Source organism: Ovis aries, chromosome 1 (assembly GCF_016772045.2).
Source record: "Ovis aries strain OAR_USU_Benz2616 breed Rambouillet chromosome 1, ARS-UI_Ramb_v3.0, whole genome shotgun sequence".
Lineage (NCBI taxonomy): Eukaryota > Metazoa > Chordata > Mammalia > Artiodactyla > Bovidae > Ovis > Ovis aries.
In genome coordinates this window covers 48,112,007-48,133,573 of record NC_056054.1, presented here as the reverse complement: position 1 = coordinate 48,133,573, position 21,567 = coordinate 48,112,007, and the positions used below count along the sequence as shown (strand labels likewise).

The window sequence follows — 21,567 nt, the reverse complement described above, 5'->3', positions numbered from 1 at the left end:
TAAGCGTTAATCACTTAGTCATGTTTGACTCTTTGTGACGCTATGGATTGTAGCCCTCCAGGTTCCCCTGTCCATCGGATTCTCCAGGCAAGAATACTGGAGCAGGTTACCATTCCCTTCTCTAAAAGATCTTCCCAACCCAGAAAATGAAACTGGGCCTCCTGCATTGCAGGCAGATTCTTTACCATCTGAGCCACCAAAGGTTATTGCAAACATCCAATGGGCAGATAAAATCAATTTTATTTCATTGAATGGGATAAAACATTTTCTATAAAGATAACTGTAATTCATCTAATAGTAAAAATGGAATTTAAATATTTTAAGGGAGCAAGGACTTTCTGACAAATACTGATAAGTATTTAGTTGAGTTCAGTTCAGTCGCTCAGTCGTGTCCGACTCTTTGCGACCCCATGAATCACAGCACCTCAGGCCTCCCTGTCCATCACCAACTCCCAGAGTTCACTCAGACTCACATCCATCGAGTCAGTGATGCCATCCAGCCATCTCATCCTCTGTTGTCCTCTTCTCCTCCTGCCCCCAATCCCTCCCAGCATCAGAGTCTTTTCCAATAAGTCAACTCTTCGCATGAGGTGGCCAAAGTACTGGAGTTTCAGCTTTAGCATCATTCCTTCCAAAGAAATCCCAGGGCTGATCTCCTTCAGAATGGACTGGTTGGATCTCCTTGCAGTCCAAGGGACTCTCAAGAGTCTTCTCCAACACCACAGTTCAAAAGCATCAATTCTTCGGCACTCAGCCTTCTTCTCAGTCCAACTCTCACATCCATACATGACCACAGGAAAAACCATAGCCTTGACTAGATGAACCTTAGTCGGCAAAGTAATGTCTCTGCTTTTGAAAATGCTGTCTAGGTTGGTCATAGCTTTTCTTCCAAGGAGTAAGTGTCTTTTAATTTCATGGCTGCAGTCACCATCTGCAGTGATTTTGGAGCCCAAGTAAATAAAGTCTGACACTGTTTCCACTGTTTCTCCATCTATTTCCCATAGAGTGATGGGACCGGATGCCATGATCTTCGTTTTCTGAATGTTGAGCTTTAAGCCAACTTTTTCACTCTCCTCTTTCACTTTCATCAAGAGGCTCTTTAGTTCTTCTTCACTTTCTGCCATAAGGGTGGTGTCATCTGCATATCTGAGGTGATTGATATTTCTCCCGGCAATCTTGATTCCAGCTTGTGTTTCTTCCAGTCCAGCATTTCTCATGATGTACTCTGCATATAAGTTAAATAAGCAGGGTGACAATATACAGCCTTGATGTACTCCTTTTCCTATTTGGAACCAGTCTGTTGTTCCATGTCCAGTTCTAACTGTTGCTTCCTGACCTGCATACAGATTTCTCAAGAGGCAGGTCAGGTGGTCTGGTATGCCCATCTCTTTCAGAATTTTCCACAGTTTATTGTGACCCACATAGTCAAAGGCTTTGGCATAGTCAATAAAGCAGAAATAGATGTTTTCCTGGAATGCTCTTGCTTTTTCGATGATCCAGCAGATGATGGCAATTTGATCTCTGGTTCCTCTGCCTTTTCTAAAACCAGCTTGAACATCAGGAAGTTCATGGTTCACGTATTGCTGAAGCCTGACTTGGAGAGTTTTGAGCATTACTTTACCAGCATGTGAGATGAGTGCAATTGTGCGGTAGTTTGAGCATTCTTTGGCATTGCCTTTCTTTGGGATTGGAATGAAAACTGACCTTTTCCAGTCTTGTGGCCACTGGTGAGTTTTCCAAATTGTTGGCATATTGAGTAGTTGATAATTAATATTTTGATTTCTTATTTTGAAACTTGTGTTTCATTTGTATAAACTATTATTTTGCTTTCATCTGGTATTTCATTTTTTATATCTAGTTTTTGTCAATAATTTTCTGAAACTTAGGTTTAGAGAGAAAGTTATAAAACTTAGTTCTAGAAACTTACTAGAAGCCTAGAATTTAGAGTTGCTTTGATTAATAGAATATTTACTTAGCAGTTTTGTTTAATGAAATATTGCTATCATGTTTCATCACTGGTTATGCAGAGAATTTAATGCCAAGTTAAAATATTTATCTCATCTATATGTATTTCTCCTATCTTTAAAATTGATATTCAGATGTTCTAAATGAATTCTATTTTTATTTTCTTATAGCCAATAGAATTCTTCTATGTTATTTTGAAATAATATGATTTAATAGCTGATGTATTTGTGTACTGTATTTGCAAAATCTAATTTATTGAAATATAATTTTATGCCATAGTATGCTAAAATGTGATGCCGTCTGTTAGGAATTATTTTTGGTGCAACATCACTATCATTGACTCAAAAGCTTACTAGAACTTGTGACATAGAGGAATCTTCTTTGCTTGTGTAACTCATACTGTTCCAGTTGAAGTATCATTATAAGTCATTTTGTCCTATGGATTTCTTTATTAAATTTTAGTTAATTTACTTAATACATTATTTAAAATCTATTCATTCTAATTATTCCTCAACCAATTAGAAAATTTTATCAGACTTAATGACCAGCGTGGAAATTAAGACAACATACAGTTGATCCTTACTCTTTTATTTGCAAATATTATTCCATATTTGAAGATTCTCTTTATTTGTAGCCCCCAAAGTGATGCCCAGGACACTTCACAGTCATTTGCATACAAGTGCAGATTAACAAAAAATTTTTACACATTCCCAGGTGAGGTCAAAAGAGGTTATGTCCTGCCTTTATGTTTCAGCTTTCATACTGTAAACAAGTGTCCTTTTTGCAGTCTATTTATGGTCTCATCTTTTCCATCATTTTTGTTCTTGATTTCACTGTTTAAAATGCCCTCCAAGCAAAATGCTACATATTCTGTGGTAGAAAACACTGTGATGTATCTTATGGAGAAAATGCATGGTGTAGATAAGTTTCATTCAGGCACGAGTTTTAGGGCTGTTGGCTGAGAGTTCAATGCATTAATGAGGGTTCAACTCATGTTAAGGTTGTGAGCGTTAATGCCTTAAATGCTAAAGGATCTTTAATCAGAAACTCACTCACACACAAAGGTTATGTATTTATTGGGTGATGAAAATTCTGTGACCAAAGATCCCCATTAACCCAGCTTTGTATTTCCCCCATAAGCAGTGGTTCACTATTTGCTGATTCATTTGGTTGCAGCAACTTAATTAAACATAAAAACACCATGAATAATAAGAATTAACTTTATTTACAATTTCCAGCTAGTAACTTTGGCTGTACAAGGTAAAAGATACATAAGCGATATTTTGTTTTCATGCATAATATATTAAGCAATGTTAAAAATATGTGTAAATTCATACTGTTGAGTAGAAAATTCCTGAATCATTTATCATCCCATGTAGAACAGATAGAATAAGATTACAGAAACTAACAGATCTAAAATTTCTTATTCTCTTGAATAGTTAAAATAAGATATAAAAATGTCAGAGAGGATAAATTATAAAAAAGTGTATGTCTCAAAATTAATAACTAAAAAACTAAGTCATTTGTAGCAGTCTTGATGCAGTAACCCTCCCTTGCATCCTAGAATATATATTTTAAATATGGATAATAAGGAACTCAGATGTAAAGGTAAAATTTTTTCTACCACATATTGTTACCAAAACAAAATAAAGCAAGAACGTTGAATAAAATATATTATTAATGAGGAACATAGAATTAACTTCGGATCAGAGACTAAATATGGTGTACTGGAAAATCAGATTAAGAAGCTATACTTAGGTAAATCTGAAAGGATAAATCTAGCTTTCCCTATAAATCTCCTATTAACCTAAAACAAAGAGAATTTAATTTCCAATTCAAACTTAAATTAAAAACTTTGAGCAAACATATACTAATAATACAAATATATTTATCCAGACTTCACATAATACAGATGTTAATATACTTATTTTTAGAAATAGTGTGAAGTGACATAAAGCAATTCTATAAGTAATATAATATTTGAGATTCTTAATGCATATAATTAGATAGAGTTAATATTTATAGTGGATATAATCCAGTAAATTAATATACATAACAGACCTCATTTTTCTACATAGTTATAATTGTAGTCAAGTTGTGGTTTTGCTTTTGTACTTTTTTATTGGAAAAATGACTCTACTTAGTTGTAGTAGCAAATGTGCTTGGATAGTAACACAGAAATGTGACTCTGACAGACTCAGCCCCCAAATCTAATAGTAAAAACAGACACATAAACCTTTCTTAACATTCTAGGTTATTTCCTATTTAGCCCTCAGAATACTCATATGAGATAGATACTATTAAAACTTATTCATATGCCTATCTAGGACTTACCTTTTAAAGAATTGAAGTAGCATTTGTATGGTTAGTGTTTGTCAGGACATGTTCAGTGATTTTAGTTGAGACAAGAAGTATACTTTCATGGTATATAAATAATTTGATATGATTTACATGGCCTATTTTCATTAATACAACTGAATCATTCTATATCATTGTAAATATTATCAGAGTCATACAGAGATATACAACATGTTATTGAAAAGTATTTTAAGATATAAAAATAATGAAAAATAAGGGCAAATATTATTTATCAATACACTTAATCTTAACTTATAGTTCACTCATTTATCTGTTATAATAGCATGATTTATATGAGTATTATTAGCACGACTTTCACTAATCATATTATAGAATGGTTTTCAAATACAATATTAAAATAAAGCAACCTTTGTCTTTCTAGACATATATTACTTTATAGAAACAACATTATATGCTGGGAACTTAATAACAATATGTTACAGGAATATTTACAGTTAAATTATTTAATTCACTTCCAAGCAGAGCTAGTGCCCTCTTTATCTGTAGCTATAACTCTTTGCAGTTATGTAAGGCATGTCAGCGGAGAAGGCAATGGCACCCCACTCCAGTACTCTTTCCTGGAAAATCCCATGGACAGAGGAGCTTGGTAGGCTGCAGTCTATGGGGTCGCTAAGGGACACGACTGAGCAACTTGACTTTCACTTTTCACTTTCATGCATTGGAGAAGGAAATGGCAACCCACTCCAGTGTTCTTGCCTGAAGAATCCCAGGGATGGAGGAGCCTGGTGGGCTGCCGTCTATGGGGTCGAACAGAGTTGGATATGACTGAAGTGACTTAGCGTGGCATAGCAAGACATGCCAGAAATGAGACAGAGTTAGAATTTCAGCTTTATCATTTACTAATTTAGTAACCTTGAGCAATATAGTTAACCTGTCTATGCTTTGTTTTTTTCTCATTATACAAATGGAAATACAAAGTATTTCATACCTTTGTGGTGGGGATTAAATTAAAGAATGTTGTGTTGATCTGCTAACATAATCTGACACATAAGTTCCTGATCAGTGTTAGCAGTTACTATTACTCTAAATATATTTTATATAAAATGTCATGGGTAAGTTATTAGCTCTTGGTATCAGAGATTACTAAACCCATCAAGACCCAGTAAAGAGCTATTGAATGAATGAATGAAAGCTCTTACTTATCATTTAGATTTTAAATAAATCCAAAGATGCTTACTTGAATAGCTGTGTGCCACTCAGCCCTGGAGATAGCACAAAGAACAGGACAGATTTGATTTCTGACATTATGGTACTTAAAATCTAATAGGGAAAATAAAGTAAAATTATATATATATGTTTCTGTATTTGTATATAATATATTTCATTTTTGGCATATGACTATTAACCAATGCATTGTAGTTTAACATTTTTCCATCACAAATCATACTTTTAGCACCTCAATTCATTTTAGTGCAACTAGAAACATGTGGAAATTGCTTGTTTTAAAATAAATAATATCAAGAAATAAGACATTCAATTTGCAGTTTACTTTGAATAATAAATATGTGACATATAAAGACCAATAACCTATGTAACATCAAGTATGTGACAAAGTGATGGGCTTCTCTGGTGGCTCAGTGGTGAAGAATCTGCCTGCAATGTGGGAGACCCAGGTTCAATCCCTAGGTGGGGAATATCCCCTGGAGAAGAGAATGGCTAGCCACTCCAGTATTCTTGCCCAGAGAATTCCATGGATAGAGGAGCCTGGCGGGCTGTATACAGTACATGGGGTCACAAACAGTCAGACATGACTGAGTGACTAACAAACACACACAGCATCAAGTGTAGTCCGTGATGCTGACAACATAATAAGTTCACAATTATTTTATTTGTCATCACCTTGATATTAATGATGTACCTTATAAGCCACATCATTGTTTCTCTCATCCGCAGTTAACTTTTGAAAGGAAATACAAAATGATAGTAATAAAAATAAAAAGAAAAGCCCCAACTATAAGAGCTCACTGCAGACAAAAATGTTCTCTCTTTAAATAGTAATTAATATCAACACGAATGCTTACTGTATTCTGAGGGTTTTCCAAATCATCTTCGTAAACCCTCACAATAACTCTCTTAAGTAGTTATTATAATTGAACACATTAATGGATAAAGAACTTAAAGTAAAATGAGGCTAAGTAATGTGTCCTCATTCAGAATCTGGTGATAGAGATAGAATTCAAGACTTGCTCCAGAGTTTAAATTATTAACCACTTCTATGCCATACTGTCTGTATAGTGGAGTTGTTTCATTTTGGATATTCTGGATGTAGAGGATATTAGGATTCACTAAGTTTGGATTTAACTCCCTCCCCTTGATATCTTTCTCATTATTGTATTTAAAGACCTAAAATATGTAGAAGAGTAACACATGCAATGACAATATTCTAACTCTAAAATACGGTAAAAAAAAATCAAGATTCTTTAATAATATGCATTGATAGATTTATCTTGCAAACTTAAGGTTTATTATACTGATTAGTCATTCAGTTCAGTTCAGTTAAGTCACTCAGTCGTATCCGACTCTTTGCGACTCCATGAACTGCAGCACACCAGTCCTCCCTGTCCATCACCATCTCCCGGAGTTCACTCAGACTCACGTCCATCGAGTCCGTGATACCATCCAGCCATTTCATCCTCGGTCGTCCCCTTCTCCTCCTGCTCCCAATCCCTCCCAGCATCAGAGTCTTTTCCAAAGAGTCAACTCTTCACATGATGTGGCCAAAGTACTGGAGTTTCAGCTTTAGCATCATTCCTTCCAAAGAAATCCCAGGGTTGATCTCTTTCAGAATGGACTGGTTGGATCTCCTTGCAGTCTAAGGGAATCTCAAGAGTCTTCTCTAACACCACAGTTCAAAAGCATCAATTCTTCGGTGCTCAGCCTTCTTCACAGTCCAACTCTCACATCCATACATGACCACAGGAAAACCCATAGCCTTGACTAGATGGACCTTAGTCAGCAAAGTAATGTCTCTGCTTTTGAATATATTATCTAGGTTGGTCATAACTTTTCTTCCAAGGAGTAAGCGTCTTTTAATTTCATGGCTGCAATCACCATCTGAAGTGATTTTGGAGCCCCCCAAAATAAACTCTGACACTGTTTCCACTGTTTCCCCATGTATTTCCCATGAAGTGATGGGACCGGATGCCATTAGTCATTACTCATTAATTATTCAGTAGTTCTATACAGATTATTAATCTAAAATCTAAAGTCAAAATAGATCTATGCTGTCATTTCATAATTTTCATTATATAATGAAAGTGATTTTAAATTTGAATGATTTCTGAGTAAAGTAACAGCTCAAGGAAAAAAAAAATACTTCGAGGATTTAAACTGTCTAAAACACATGTGCTGTGTGCTAAGTCACTTCAGTCATGTCCAACTCTTTGAAATCGTATAGACTGTAGCCCACCAGGCTCTTCTGTCCATGGGGATTCTTTAGGCCAGAATCCTGGACTGGGTTGCCATGCTTTCCTCCAGGGTATCTTCCCCACTGAGGTATCAAACCCACATCTCTTTTGTCTCCTGCACTGGTGTGAGGTTTCTTTACCTTTAGTGCCACCTGGGGAGTCCACACACATGCTATGTCACTCTTATGTAATTGTGGGGATATTGCCTGCTGATTATAAACCAAGGCACAGCTTCGGACTTGTAACACATCTTGGCAGCCTCTAGGCACTGGTCATTGTGTGTAACAAGAAAAGTATTTGCATGCTCTGTTTCATGAATTTTGTGGAAGATAAGTTTTACCACATTCTCAGAGTTCAAAAGAAGTGAGAACTTTAGAACAAATATATATATATATATGTTATAAACATATATATTTGTTATATATATATATAAAACAATTATATATATATTTGTTCTAAAGTTCTCACATAGCATTAATTAATCAGTGCTGAATTAGCCTACTTACCACTTTGGTGGAAAAGGAAAATGGGTATCTGAAGATATGGATTCTGGCCTTATTTGTGATTTGAATTACACAAGAGAAGACTCTACATGTGGACATCACCAGATGGTCAACACCGAAGTCAGATTGATTATATTTTTTGCAGCCAAGGATGGAGAAGCTCTATACAGTCAGCAAAAACAAGACTGGGAGCTGACTGTGGCTCAGACCTTGAACTCCTTATTACCAAATTCAGACTCAAATTGAAGAAAGTAGGGAAAACCGTAGACCATTCAGGTATGACCTAAATCAAATCCCTTATTATTATACAGTGGAAGAGAGAAATAGATTTAAGGGACTAGATCTGATAGACAGAGTGCCTGATGAACTATGGACGGAGGTTCATGACATTGTACAGGAGACAGGGATCAAGAACATCCCCATGGAAAAGAAATGCAAAAAAGCAAAATGGCTGTCTGAAGAGGCCTTACAAATAGCTGTGAAAAGAAGAGAAGCAAAAAGCAAAGGAGAAAAGGAAAGATACACTCATTTGAATGCAGATTCCAAAGAATAGCAAGGAAAGATAAGAAAGCCTTCCTCAGTGATGAATGAAGAGAAATAGAGCGAAACAACAGAATGGGAAAGACTAGAGATCACTTCAAGAGAATTAGAGATACCAAGGGAATATTTCATGCAAAGATGGGCTTGATAAAGGACAAAAATGATATGGACCTAACAGAAGCAGAAGATATTAAGAGGAGGTGGCAAGAATACACAGAAGAACTGTACAAAAAAGATCTTCACGACCAAGATAATCATGATGGTGTGATCACTCAACTAGAGCCAAATAACCAGGAACGTGAAGTCAAGTGGGCCTTAGAAATATCATTACTGACAAATCTAGTGGAGGTGATGGAATTCCAGTTGAGCTATTTCAAATCCTGAAAGATGATGCTGTGAAAGTGCTTCACTCAATATGCCAGCAAATTTGGAAAACTCAGCAGTGGCTACGGGACTGGAAAAGGTCAGTTTTCATTCTAATCCCAAAGAAAGGCAATGCAAAAGAATGCTCAAACTACCACACAATTGCACTCATCTCACATACTAGTAAAGTAATGCTCAAAATTCTCCAAGCCAGGCTTCAGCAATACATGAACCGTGAACTTCCTGATGTTCAAGCTGGTTTTAGAAAAGGCAGAGGAACCAGAGATCAAATTGCCAACATCTGCTGGATCATGGAAAAAACAACAGAGTTCCAGGAAAACATCAATTTCTGCTTTACTGACTATGCCAAAGCCTTTGACTGTGTGGACCACAATAAACTGTGGAAAATTCTGAAAGAGATGGGCATACCAGACCACCTGACCTGCCTCTTGAGAAACCTGTATGCAGGTCAGGAAGCAACAGTTAGAACTGGACACGGAACAGCACACTGGTTCCAAATAGGAAAAGGAGTACGTCAAGGCTATATATTGTCACCCTGCTTATTTAACTTCTATGCAGAATACATCATGAGAAATGCTGGGCTGGAAGAAGCTCAAGCTGGAATCAAGATTGCCGGGAGAAATATCAATCACCTCAGATATGCAGATGACACCACCCTTATGGCAGAAAGTGAAGAGGAACTAAAAAGCCTCTTGATGAAAGTGAAAGAGGAGAGTGAAAAAGTTGGCTTAAAGCTCAACATTCAGAAAAAGAAGATCATGGCCTCTGGTCCCATCACTTCATGGGAAATAGATGGGGATACAGTGGAAACAGTGTCAGACTTTATTTTGGGGGGCTCCAAAATCACTGCAGATGGTGATTGCAGGCATGAAATTAAACGATGCTTACTCCTTGGAAAGAAAGTTATGACCAACCTAGATAGTGTATTCAAACGCAGAGACATTTCCTTTGCCAACAAAGGTCCATCTAGTCAAGGCTATGGTTTTTCCAGTAGTCATGTATGGATATGAGAGTTGGACTGTGAAGAAAGCTGAGCACCAAAGAATTGATGCTTTTGAACTGTGGTGTTGGAGAAGAGTCCTGAGAGTCCCCTGGACTGCAAGGAGATCCAACCAGTCCATTCTGAAGGAGATCAACCCTGGGATTTCTTTTGGAGGGAATGATGCTAAAGCTGAAACTCCAGTACTTTGGCCACCTGATGCAAAGAGTTGACTCATTGGAAAAGACTCTGATGCTGGGAGGGATTGGAGGCAGGAGGAGAAGGGGACGACAGAGGATGGGATGGATGGATGGCATCACCGACTTGATGAATGTGAATTTGAGTGAACTCCGGGAGTTGGTGATGGATAGGGAGGCCTGGTGTGCTGCAATTCTTGGCGTCACAGAGTCGGACATGACTGAGCGACTGAACTGAACTGAATTCATTTAATCTCTAGGACTAATTTTTTTTTTTTCTGTTAAAACAAACAAGGGAAATCCTCATTTATAGAGCTATATTCGGAATGACTGTATAAGTATAGTAACAAATACTGGTTTCCAAAACAAAATATCATGTTTTAGATATTTTCTTATATTTAAAAAAACAAATATCTGCATAAAATTATCATGGTTCAGTTTCCATTTCCATTCTCCCCATGTCGAATTTATGTATATAATGGTGGGAAACAGTCAGACTTTTCTCATTAGATGTTTTATTTCTTTTACTAACTGAAAATTAAAGTCAGTTATAACCTTTTTTTCTTTTTTGATATCTCTTTGGAGCACAAAATAGTGGAAAATAATAGGGTAATTTTTAGGTAAATTCTATTCCTAATTCTAATATTTCCTCCTTTAATATATTTTTATTATTTGAGGAACTTTGCATTTCTGTGGAATGAAATTTTATTGCTTCACTTCAGATTGCCTTTGCTGATTTTAGATTAAGAATAGTGTTTGGCTACTCAAAACAATGGAAATTTATGTGAACAACATAAGTAAAATTAAAAGAAAGTGGTCAATAAATCATTATCTTGAAAACTTAAAAGATTGTTTATCTCTAAAGCTTTGGGCTTCCCTGGTAGTTCAGAAGGTAAAGCATCTCCCTGCAATGCGGGAGTCCCAGGTTTGATCCCTGGGTCAGGAAGATCCCCTGGAGAAGGAAATGGCACCCCCTCCAGTGTTCTGGCCTGGAGAATCCCATGGACAGAGGAGCCTAGTAGGCTACAGTCCACAGGGTCACAAAGAGTTGGACACGACTGAGAGATTTCACTCACTTTCACTTTTTCTAAACTCAAGCTAAACAAACAAAAAAGTACAGACAAAATAAGAATCAGAATAATAAAAATAAAATCAGAATAATATCTGACTTTCCTGAGTGCAGAGAGTTGATTGCTTTCATTTGCAGTTTGTTTTACTTTAGGATGGGCTTCCCAGGTGGTGCTAGAAGTAAAGAACCTACTTGTCAATGCAGGAAATGTAAGAGAGTTCAATCCTTGAGCAGGAAGATCTTCTGGAGGAGGGCACAGCAACCCACTCTAGTATTCTTGCCTGGAGAATCCCATGAATAGAGGAGCCTGGAAGGCTACGGTCCATATGGTCACAAAGAGTCGAACACAACTGAAGCAACTTAACATGCTTGGGATAAAATTTTGTTGATCCTGGAAAAGGAACAAAGATTAGGAGTACATTCTCCTCCTGTCAGAATTGAGTTTCCATACAAAAGAATGATTGGCTAACATTGTCATCTTTCACTTTTTCTTTGCCTTTTTTCTTAGTTGAGAAATAGGATAATCTTTTTGGAAAAGCCATTTCCTAGATCTGAAAGACCATGTGAGGTAAGATTTCTCACAGTGGTTTTGAATGCTTCATAATGTAGAGGTGATGCTCATGAACAATATCATGAAGGAGAATGCAATGCAAACCTTTAAGGGTAGATATCTTACTGCAAAATGCCTTTTTTTTTCTATAACTAAATCCGAAATGATCACTAGGCTCTGTGATGTGAAGTACACTGGATAGTGCTTCTGCTCTACAGATTTTATCCTATCCGATTTCAGTACTTTATATTTCTCTTATTCACTCTTTGCATTTTGTGTAAGTTTGGGGAAGACAAATACGTTACTGGTTTGTACCAAAATGAGGCTATTTTTGAAGCCTGTATGAAGGAAGAAACACTGAAGCCCATGAATCATTATTCCTGATTAAATGCAGAAGTCTATATCCTAAGTCACATTGCTGCATCTCCAGTGACAAATGGAAGGTGACATCAGTGTCTCAGGAACACCATACTGACATTCTTGAGTCACATATAGCTCGACTTTCATTGTTGTCCCCAAACGTCGTGTCCTTATAGACTATTTTTTAAAAATTCCATCAGCCTAGCACACAGCAGGTAATAGGCAAATATTTACTGAATCAATTTGATATGGATATTTTGCATGGTTTAAAGAGTACACTGTAAAATTAAGGGATGGTTTAAACTTTGCATGTATTTTAATGATCATTTATTTAAGTGTATTTTAATTGTTTGCATGTCTGTGTCTCCTACTAGAAGCTGAGATTCTTAAGGGTAGGAACTATATGCTATCTTTCTTAGTACTGTTAACATTTGCCACAGTACCAAAGAAATGGATACTGTATGATGAAGAAAGGAGGAAGTTATGAGGGATTCCTCATAGAGACCTTAGGGTTGCATAGTAAAGCTAACGATTTGACATTGGTCAGAGCAGCTGATGGAAATTAATCAGCTGTAGATTTGTATAATACTTTGGCTACCTGATGTAAACAGCCAGTTCATTAGAAAAGACTCTGATATTGGGAAAGATGGAAGACAAAAGGAAATGAGGTCAGCAGAGGATGAGATGTTTGGATAGCATCACCGACTCAATGGACATGAACTTGGGCAAACTCAGAGAGATTGTGAGGGACAGGGAGGCCTGGGGTGCTGCAGTACATGGGGTCACAAAGAGTCAGACATGATTTAGCACCTGAACAACAGATTTATAGACATTTAAATAACAACTAATTTTAGGTAGGAAACAAAAAATGAGACATGGTTTTCAAGTGGAGAGAAGGAAGTAAGGAGAACAATTATTGAGTACCTGCTGTGTACTGGAACTTTACTAAATTATCTCATTTACTGGTAAGAGCAACACCACATGGGGAGGTTATTGACTCCACTGCACATATGTATTATTTATATGTAACTTGCCTGAGTCCATGTAGCTAATGGATATCAAAACCAAAATGAGAACATATGTCTCTAGGTCTTACAAATTTCTGTACACCATTCAGTTTCCCTAATAAAATTCTCTGGAAAGAAAGGGTTTAGCATAAGAAAGTTGCAGATAGTTCTCTTTCACACTTTTAATAATTGGAAACTGACTAATAGTGTCTTTCATTTTATAATATTCTTGATATATACAAATCAACAGTTTTAGTCTGATTTATATCTAATTGATACTGATTTTAAATTTTCTGGTTTAAGAGTCCTCATCAGGTGACTGCACCTGTAAACAAATCATCACATGTAATAGAGCAGCTCAGTATTTAGAGGAAGCTTGAATCCCATAGAAAACTATAAAAATCACACTTATTTTAAATAGTTTTTACAGTTCTGAAATTTACTTTGGTTTTCATATGTGAGTCTTTTCTGTGAAAAATTAAGACGCGTGTTATTACTTTTTTAAAACAATCATGTATGTCTTTTATTGGAGTAGGAAATGGAAACCCACTTCATTATTCTTGCCTGGAATCTGTGGACAGAGGAGCCCGGTGGCTAATAGTCCATGGGGTCGCAAAGAGGCAGACACGACAGAGAGCACAACCATGATACTTTTATGTAAAAGAACCGTGGTTCTTTTATGCAAAAATACTTTCTTTACTAGTGTGGCATAGGACTCAGATGAATCTATATGTTGATATGACCATCCCCGATTTTAACCTTCATAATTTGTGGAAACACTAGAAAAATTTTTGTAAGATGATACATTAAATAATAAAGAAAATATGAATAGTAAAGTTTAAAATTTTGCATTTTCTAATTAAAACCAGGAATGTATGTTTCATTAGAAAAATCAGCATAGTATAGAAAACATATTTTTACTCTCCTGATCAAACTGAAACTAAAATAAGAACAGTATAATATAACCCTGGGTTAGAATCCTCAACTGCATAGAACATAGTTCACTTGAGTCTTAATAGCTCTTTCTTCATAACAGAAATCTCTGTAGATTATTTTGTACATTCAAACTAAAATTTTACTCTGAAATATTAGAAAAATGAATCTTATCATATTAGAAAATGCCCAGGAAAACTGAAAGTGACTTGTTCAGACTTCCGAGGATCTCAGTGCAAAGAGAACCGAAAGATAAACTTGTTAATACCTTTTTGCCCTCTCATTCCTGCTATAGCATAGAGAGCACCTTTTCAGAGAGAAGTATTCCATAATCAGTAATTAGTATTGAAATGATAAAATTACAATTACATGTATGACTGAATACACAAAGGATAACCAATTTTTGATCCTTTTGAATTTTGGGCTAGTTATTAGCGTAGGTATTTTAAAATTGTGTTTAGTTCAAAGTCTTCACATTTAGTTTTTTAGATCTCCATAATCTCACTTTAAATGATTAACCTTCATAAATACGTTTTGCTTAAGATTATTACCAGTTCTTAGTTGTCTCAACACATAATTAATCATGTTACTTTGTGCATAGAACCTACAGTGGCTTCCTCTTATCAATGAAGTTAATAGGAGACTTGTCAGAACTCACCTTATTCACCTCTCTCATTATTTTTTATTTTCTATTATCAAAAAGTAATTCTCTTTGCTTTGCAAAGTATTATACTTCTCACCTTCAGGTCTCACTCATTTTTCGTTCCTTCTTCCTAAAAATAAAAAATAGTTCTATTTTATTCATGGTTAATACTCATAATTTTTTAAAAAATACTTTTACAAATCTGATTATATTTTTGTATCTCCTTGCTATCCTCCCATTGTGTCTTCAAAGACATACCAGCCTTCACAGACACTCAGTATCTACCACAGTATATGTTGATATACCCCCCAAATGGCTACACGTTCCCGTTTCTGTGCCTTAGCTCAGTTTTCTGCTGATATCTATAGTGATACCTTTCTCTTTCTATCCTTTCTCTATTCTCTTCATGTTCAATGCATTCTCTCCCTCTCTCTGTGTTTTTTTCTTTTTTTTTTTTTTTTTTAGGCTGCACTGAGAGGCATGCAGAGTCTTAGTTCCATGACCAGGGATCCAACCTTGCAGTAGAAGTATGGCCTCTTAACCTCTGACTGCCAGGGAAGTCCTCAAATTCTTCTAGGCCAGGAAGAAACACAATTTCCTTTGTAAAACTTTTCCTGCTCAAAGCTGCCATAACAGATTGCTGCTGCTGCTACTGCTGCTAAGTCGCTTCAGTCGTGTCTGACTCCGTGCGACCCCATAGACGGCAGCCCACTAGGCTCCTCTGTCTCTGGGATTCTCCAGGCAAGAATACTGGAGTGGGTTGCCATTTCCTTCTCCAATGCATGAAAGTGAAAAGATTCCCTCCTCAAAACTATCTCAGTTTTTATATTTTACTTTTAACAGGGACTGCAGCTTGATATCTACTCAAGTAAGTGTCAGTGTCTCTTTGTAGATTTCTAATTCCTTAAGGATGGAAGTTACATTACATTGCTCTATACCTCAGTATACCTACATTATTCTGTATGTAGTCAGATTATAAATGCTTATTAAAATTTGGTTAAAACCAACATGTGACAAAGATATCTTTACTTTGTAACTATCTGGATTGAGAAATGAGAAGCTGGCTATTTTTCAAGACATTACCATGCATAGCTTTTAGTTCACTTTGCGATGTATTAGACATAGCTAAATATCAGTGGCTCAGAGTTCAGAAAACTTCACTCTATGGGGAAATTCAAATTTTTAAAAATGTACATCAACAAATTCAGCACCCTGATTTTTTCAACTAACTCTTAATGTTTTTGATATTCATAAGATGGATTATTTACCATCAAAAAAAAAAAAAAGCATGCAGCTTAAATGGTATGAAGCTCAATAAGAGTGAGTATAGCTCCAAAAATAGACCTTCCTGCCTTTCAGCTGCCTCATGTCCATCTGTTGTTTTCTTAGAGGGCACAAAAAATAGACTTGGAGGAGCTTAGATAACATTATACTTATGTGGTAACAGGATGATATTCGTAGATATATAAGGATGAATAATAGTCTATAGTGTTTAGTCATCTCCTTTCTCCTTGCTTCTGTCCTGTCCAGCTCCACAGAATGGACTGTATATTATTTATAATTTCATATATACAAAACAACTTAATAAAAATTAAAGCAACAATAACAACACACACACACACACACACACACACACACACAAAAACGATTGAAATTATTTTCTGTTACTTTGAGGGAAGAAGTATTAACAGTCTATCCCAGCACATGCTTTTATGGACATTGTTTCTCAAGGCCAGGCTATAACACAATTAGGATCATGGTAATAGTTGGAAACACAGCTCTCTAAAAAGACTTTTTTGTCTCACCTTTTCTCAAAGGAAGCCAACTATTCTTGCTTGAATGGATTAAAATGTAGCATAGACATGACTCAGGCTTCCTTAGTGGCTCTGTTAAAAAAATCTATCTGCAATGCAGGAGACACGGGTTCGATCCCTGGGTCAGCAAGATCCCCTGGAAAAGTAAATGGGTACCCACTCCAGTATTCTTGTCTGAGAAATCCCATGGACAGAGGAGCCTGGTGGGCTACAGTCCATGGGGTCACCAGAGTCGGACACGACATAGTGACTAAACTACCATCATCATCATGGACGTGGTTTATGTGCTTGAAACTTGAAACTTGTTAAAATGTAAACTCTAAGGCCACTCTAAGAGATCTTGTAAGCATGTCCTGTTTGTAGTTTTTAAAATGCCCATCTTCCATATGATCCAGATGCAAGCAGTTTATGAACTGGTGTTAATTACTAGATTCCTTCTGAATCTGTTTGAGGGAGGTCTGTGTATTAGTGAATCATATGAGGACCTTACCAAACTTATGCTATAGAACAAGACCAAAACCTTACTTCCTTTACAAAGCTCTACTTTATTTATTCCTTCATTCCTTTTAGTTCCCATTCTTCCTAAACATTAATTAACAACCGTCTATGTCCAGAAGATCATAGGATTCATGTAACCTGACTCCTGGTCTCTGGTTGTTCATAGTACATGGGAACCACACAAATTAAAACCAAAAATTATTACAATATTGTGTATTCTGAAATAGATATGAAGTCATTTGGAAGAAACATGATAAATTCTGTCAAGGTGAACAAGCTCTCACATAACATCAATAATTGTAAACAGAATAATAATTGCAAACACTCAAGTAGCGCTTACTGTAGTTGTAAGTCCTTTTCCTATGGTAGCTCACGTAATCTTCCAAACAATCCTGAGATAGGAACTACCATTATCCTCATGTTAAAGGCAGAGAAGGCAATGGCACCCTACTCCAGTACTCTTGCTTGGAAAATCCCATGGACGGAGGAGCCTGGAAGGCTGCAGGTCATGGGGTCGCTGAGGGTCGGACACGACTGAGCGACTTCACTTTGACTTTTCACTTTCATGCATTGGAGAAGGAAATGGCAACCCACTCCAGTGTTCTTGCCTGGAGAATCCCAGGGACAGGGGAGCCTGGTGGGCTGCCATCTATGGGGTCGCACAGAGTTGGACACGACTGAAGCGACTTAGAAGCAGCAGCATGTTAAAGGAGAAGAATGAGAAGCAAAATGAGGTTATTTACTTGTTGCAGATCTTGAATAGTACAGCAGGGACTCACATCCAATTAATCTTGACTCATAACTTGTTCTCTTGATCAAAAAGAATTTATGGTGGAGTCTATATTTTAGTAGATAGTAAAGGGAAAGAAAAATCATTTCACAAAAGGAAAGGAAGATAGAAAGGGAAATGTGATAAGAAGCTATGGGAATTGTTGGCAGGGCAGTCTTCAAGAGTTTGTTTGAAAGAATGGATATGTAATTGATATAAATACTGTGAGTCTAGCTCTTTCTTCTGTGTCCCTGTTCTCCTTGGTTGCTTCTCTAGGCAACAAGTTTCATGCATTTGTTAATCATAAACTCACTTTGTTATTCTGAATGGAGTTTGTATCTCTGATATAAACCCGCTTGGTCACCTTTGGAATTATACCATGACCATTAGTGAAAGTGAAAGTCACTCAGTCGTGTCCAACTCTGCGACCCCGTGGACTATAATATACAGTCCATGGAATTCTCCAGGCCAGAATACCGGAGTGGCTAGCCTTTCCCTTCTCCACGGGGACCTTCGCAACCAAGGGCTCAAACCCAGGTCTCCCACATTACAGGCAGATCTTTTTACCAGCTGAGCCACAAGGGAAGCCCAAGAATACTGTAGTGGGTAGCCTAACCCTTCTTCATTGGATCTTCCTGACCCAGGAATGAAACCAGGGTGTCCTGCATTGCAGGCAGATTCTTTACTAACTCAGCTATTAGGGAAGCCCCTTACCATGACCGTTAGAGATTACAACAAAAAACTTTTAGAAATACTAATGATTATTAGCAAAGTGGACATCTTTTTAGAATAGTTTAATGTTGTATACTTACGAACAACCTAATGTTGACCCCAACAGTTATATTGAATTTTAAATGACAAAATATAGTTCCAGGATCAGTATTATTTCATAAAATTCACTACTTGGGAGACTAAAACAAGCGACTGATTAAGTTTTGGATGACAGGAAGTTGGACACAGTTGATGGAATCTTGGATACCATGAGATTAGAATTCAAATTAACTTTGACAAATTAGAGAAATGATGAATAAGACCAATTCAGTACTTTGGATTTATAAGACAAAAAGATGGAGAGTGACTAGCTAAGGGAAATATTTTAGAAAGAAATCTGAAATTCAAGGACTAGCTAAAGGCCATTTTTTCTTTGTTTATATTAATTCAACAAGTCTATATTTTTGATTGTAACGAAGAACACCATAATTGATTTCTCTGTTAGATAACTTGTGAAATGCATTTGAAACATATCTGGGATTACCTTATATTAGCAAATCAGTTTTTAGAAACAGAGTTATACAGATAGCTTCACAAGTGTTATTTGTACCAATCAGCACTATAGGTTTTTGAAAGTTAGGTATTAGATATAAGTAATTTTTGAAATCAGATGTATCATTAAGCTAAAGAGAATTTGCAAGGGATATAGGTAATTCTGTCCTTAAAGAGCAGATTTTAACTTTTAATTTGAACTTTGGACTGCTTGCTTTGCTAGAATTAGTTAGATTCATGTGATATCAAATGATACATGTGATATTTCCAGAAGTGAAATCTGCAATGTATCTTACTCAATGTGGTTACTTAAACAGTTAAGTCCTCTGCAATCAAAGAACTCCCACTGAACTAGTGATTATCTATACTATATATTCTAATGTACTGAGCAAATGTGTAAAGATCATGTGAATTGATTGTTCATTTTGCTAACTTCTTAAAGGGAATGACTAGAAAAATTATACAGTGTGCAATTCATTGTACAAAATCTGCTTTTTAATAAAAGCAGAATGTCTTAGAAAAATGTGGAATTTAGAAATGTAATTTGCATTACATTTTGGAACAGATTTTCTTATTTGGGAAAATGTCTTTGAAATCAGAAGTGAAAGCGAAGTCGCTCAGTCGTGTCCAACTCTTTGTGACACCATGGACTGTAGCCTACCAGGCTTCTCTGTCCATGGGATTTTCCAGGCAAGAATACTGGAGTGGGTTGCCATTTCCTTCTCCAGGAGATCTTCCCGACCCAGGGACTGAACCTAGGTCTTCCTCATTGTAAGCAGACGCTTTACCGTCTGAGCCACCAAGGAAGTCCTGGTGAAATCAGAAGCTGAATTTAATTCTCTATATGAATTTTCATTTACAGGCATTTTAGAATACATTAAAAACTGTGATCATTAGGTCTCTTTAAAAATCAACTGAAAAAAAAACGGAATAAAATGATATATTGATAAACAAGAATATAACACTAAAGGAGTTAACAATTAGTTTAAGTGTATCTTCCATACTATAATTTTACTTGTTTCAAACTTTAGCATTGCTTTTATAATAAAGATTAAAAATTCTCAATTGATATATGTTACCTTTGTGGAGATTTGGATCATTTATTTTGGAAAAATATGAAATTTATATAATTCTGACCTATTTAAAGATATTATGTAATAGAGTTGACCCTTGATAGCTGAACTGACATTTACAATTAAAATGTTGATTGACATATGTTCACATCTCTTTCTAATTGTCTAACTAGAAACTAAAAATATCAATAAGAGCTAACACTATAGATTCCAGGATCATCTTGCTTAAGCATTACTATAGCATGTGCGTGTGTGTTAATTGCTCAGTCGTGTCCAACTCTTTGTGACCCCGTGGCCTATGGCTCACCAGGCTCCTCGGTCCATGGAATTCTCTAAGAATAATGCTGGAGTGAGTCACCATTCCTTTCTCCAGGGGGATTTCCCAACCCAGGGATCAAACTTGGGTCTCCCACATTACTGCAGATTCTTTACTGTTTGAGCCACCAGGGAAGCCCACTGTAGCATGAGTAATATTATTCATGTCAAAACTCTATGGGCATGAGTGATATTATTCATGTCAAAATTCTATGGGCAGAAGAAAAAATTCATGTAAAGGATTTTAGCTGTCAAAAATAAAATCACTCATGTACAAAACGACCTCCCAAAGATTTGTCCCGGATCCCTTGAATAGAAAATTTTATAGTGTGCTTGAAGATAGCACAATCTTGTCAAATGGGACAATTGACAACAAACAAAAAATGAAATATGACTTTTCATGTGAACTGTACCGAGTCTTGATACTCAGCTACATATTCAGTCTACATATTCAGCTTTTCCCACTGGTGTTCCTGTCTCAGAAAGGAGTCTTGCTCATGCTGGTTTTTATTACACTGGTGTGAATAACAAGGTCAAATGCTTCTGTTGTAGCCTGATGCTGGATAACTGGAAATAAGGAGACAATCCTATTGAGAAGCATAAACAACTGTGTCCTAGCTGTAGCTTTATTCAGAATCTAGTTCTGTCACTAATCTGGAATCCACTTCTAAAAATGCTTCTTCTCCAATGAGAAACAGTTTTATTTATTCATTATCATCCACTTTGGAACATAGTAGCTTATTCAGTGGTTCTTTTTCCAACCTTTCACCAAACCCTATTACTTCTAGAGCAGTTGAAGACTTTCCCCCATTGAGGACTAACTCCTACAGTTGTGCCATGACTACTGAAGAAGCGAGATTTTTTACTTACCAGATATGTTCATTAACCTTTCTGTCACCATCAGCATTAGTAAGAGCTG

The 21,567-nt window shown here is 36.4% G+C and overlaps 1 protein-coding gene and 1 pseudogene across 1 annotated transcript in view; both read left to right on the top strand.

The window, feature by feature from the left end:
• NEGR1 (neuronal growth regulator 1) overlaps window positions 1-21,567 on the top strand; it is a 1,017,459-nt gene that overhangs the window by 31,518 nt on the left and 964,374 nt on the right. The gene's annotated exons all lie outside the window — the stretch shown is intronic.
• Window positions 1-21,567, top strand: part of LOC105609899 (baculoviral IAP repeat-containing protein 2-like) — a 74,518-nt pseudogene that overhangs the window by 31,501 nt on the left and 21,450 nt on the right.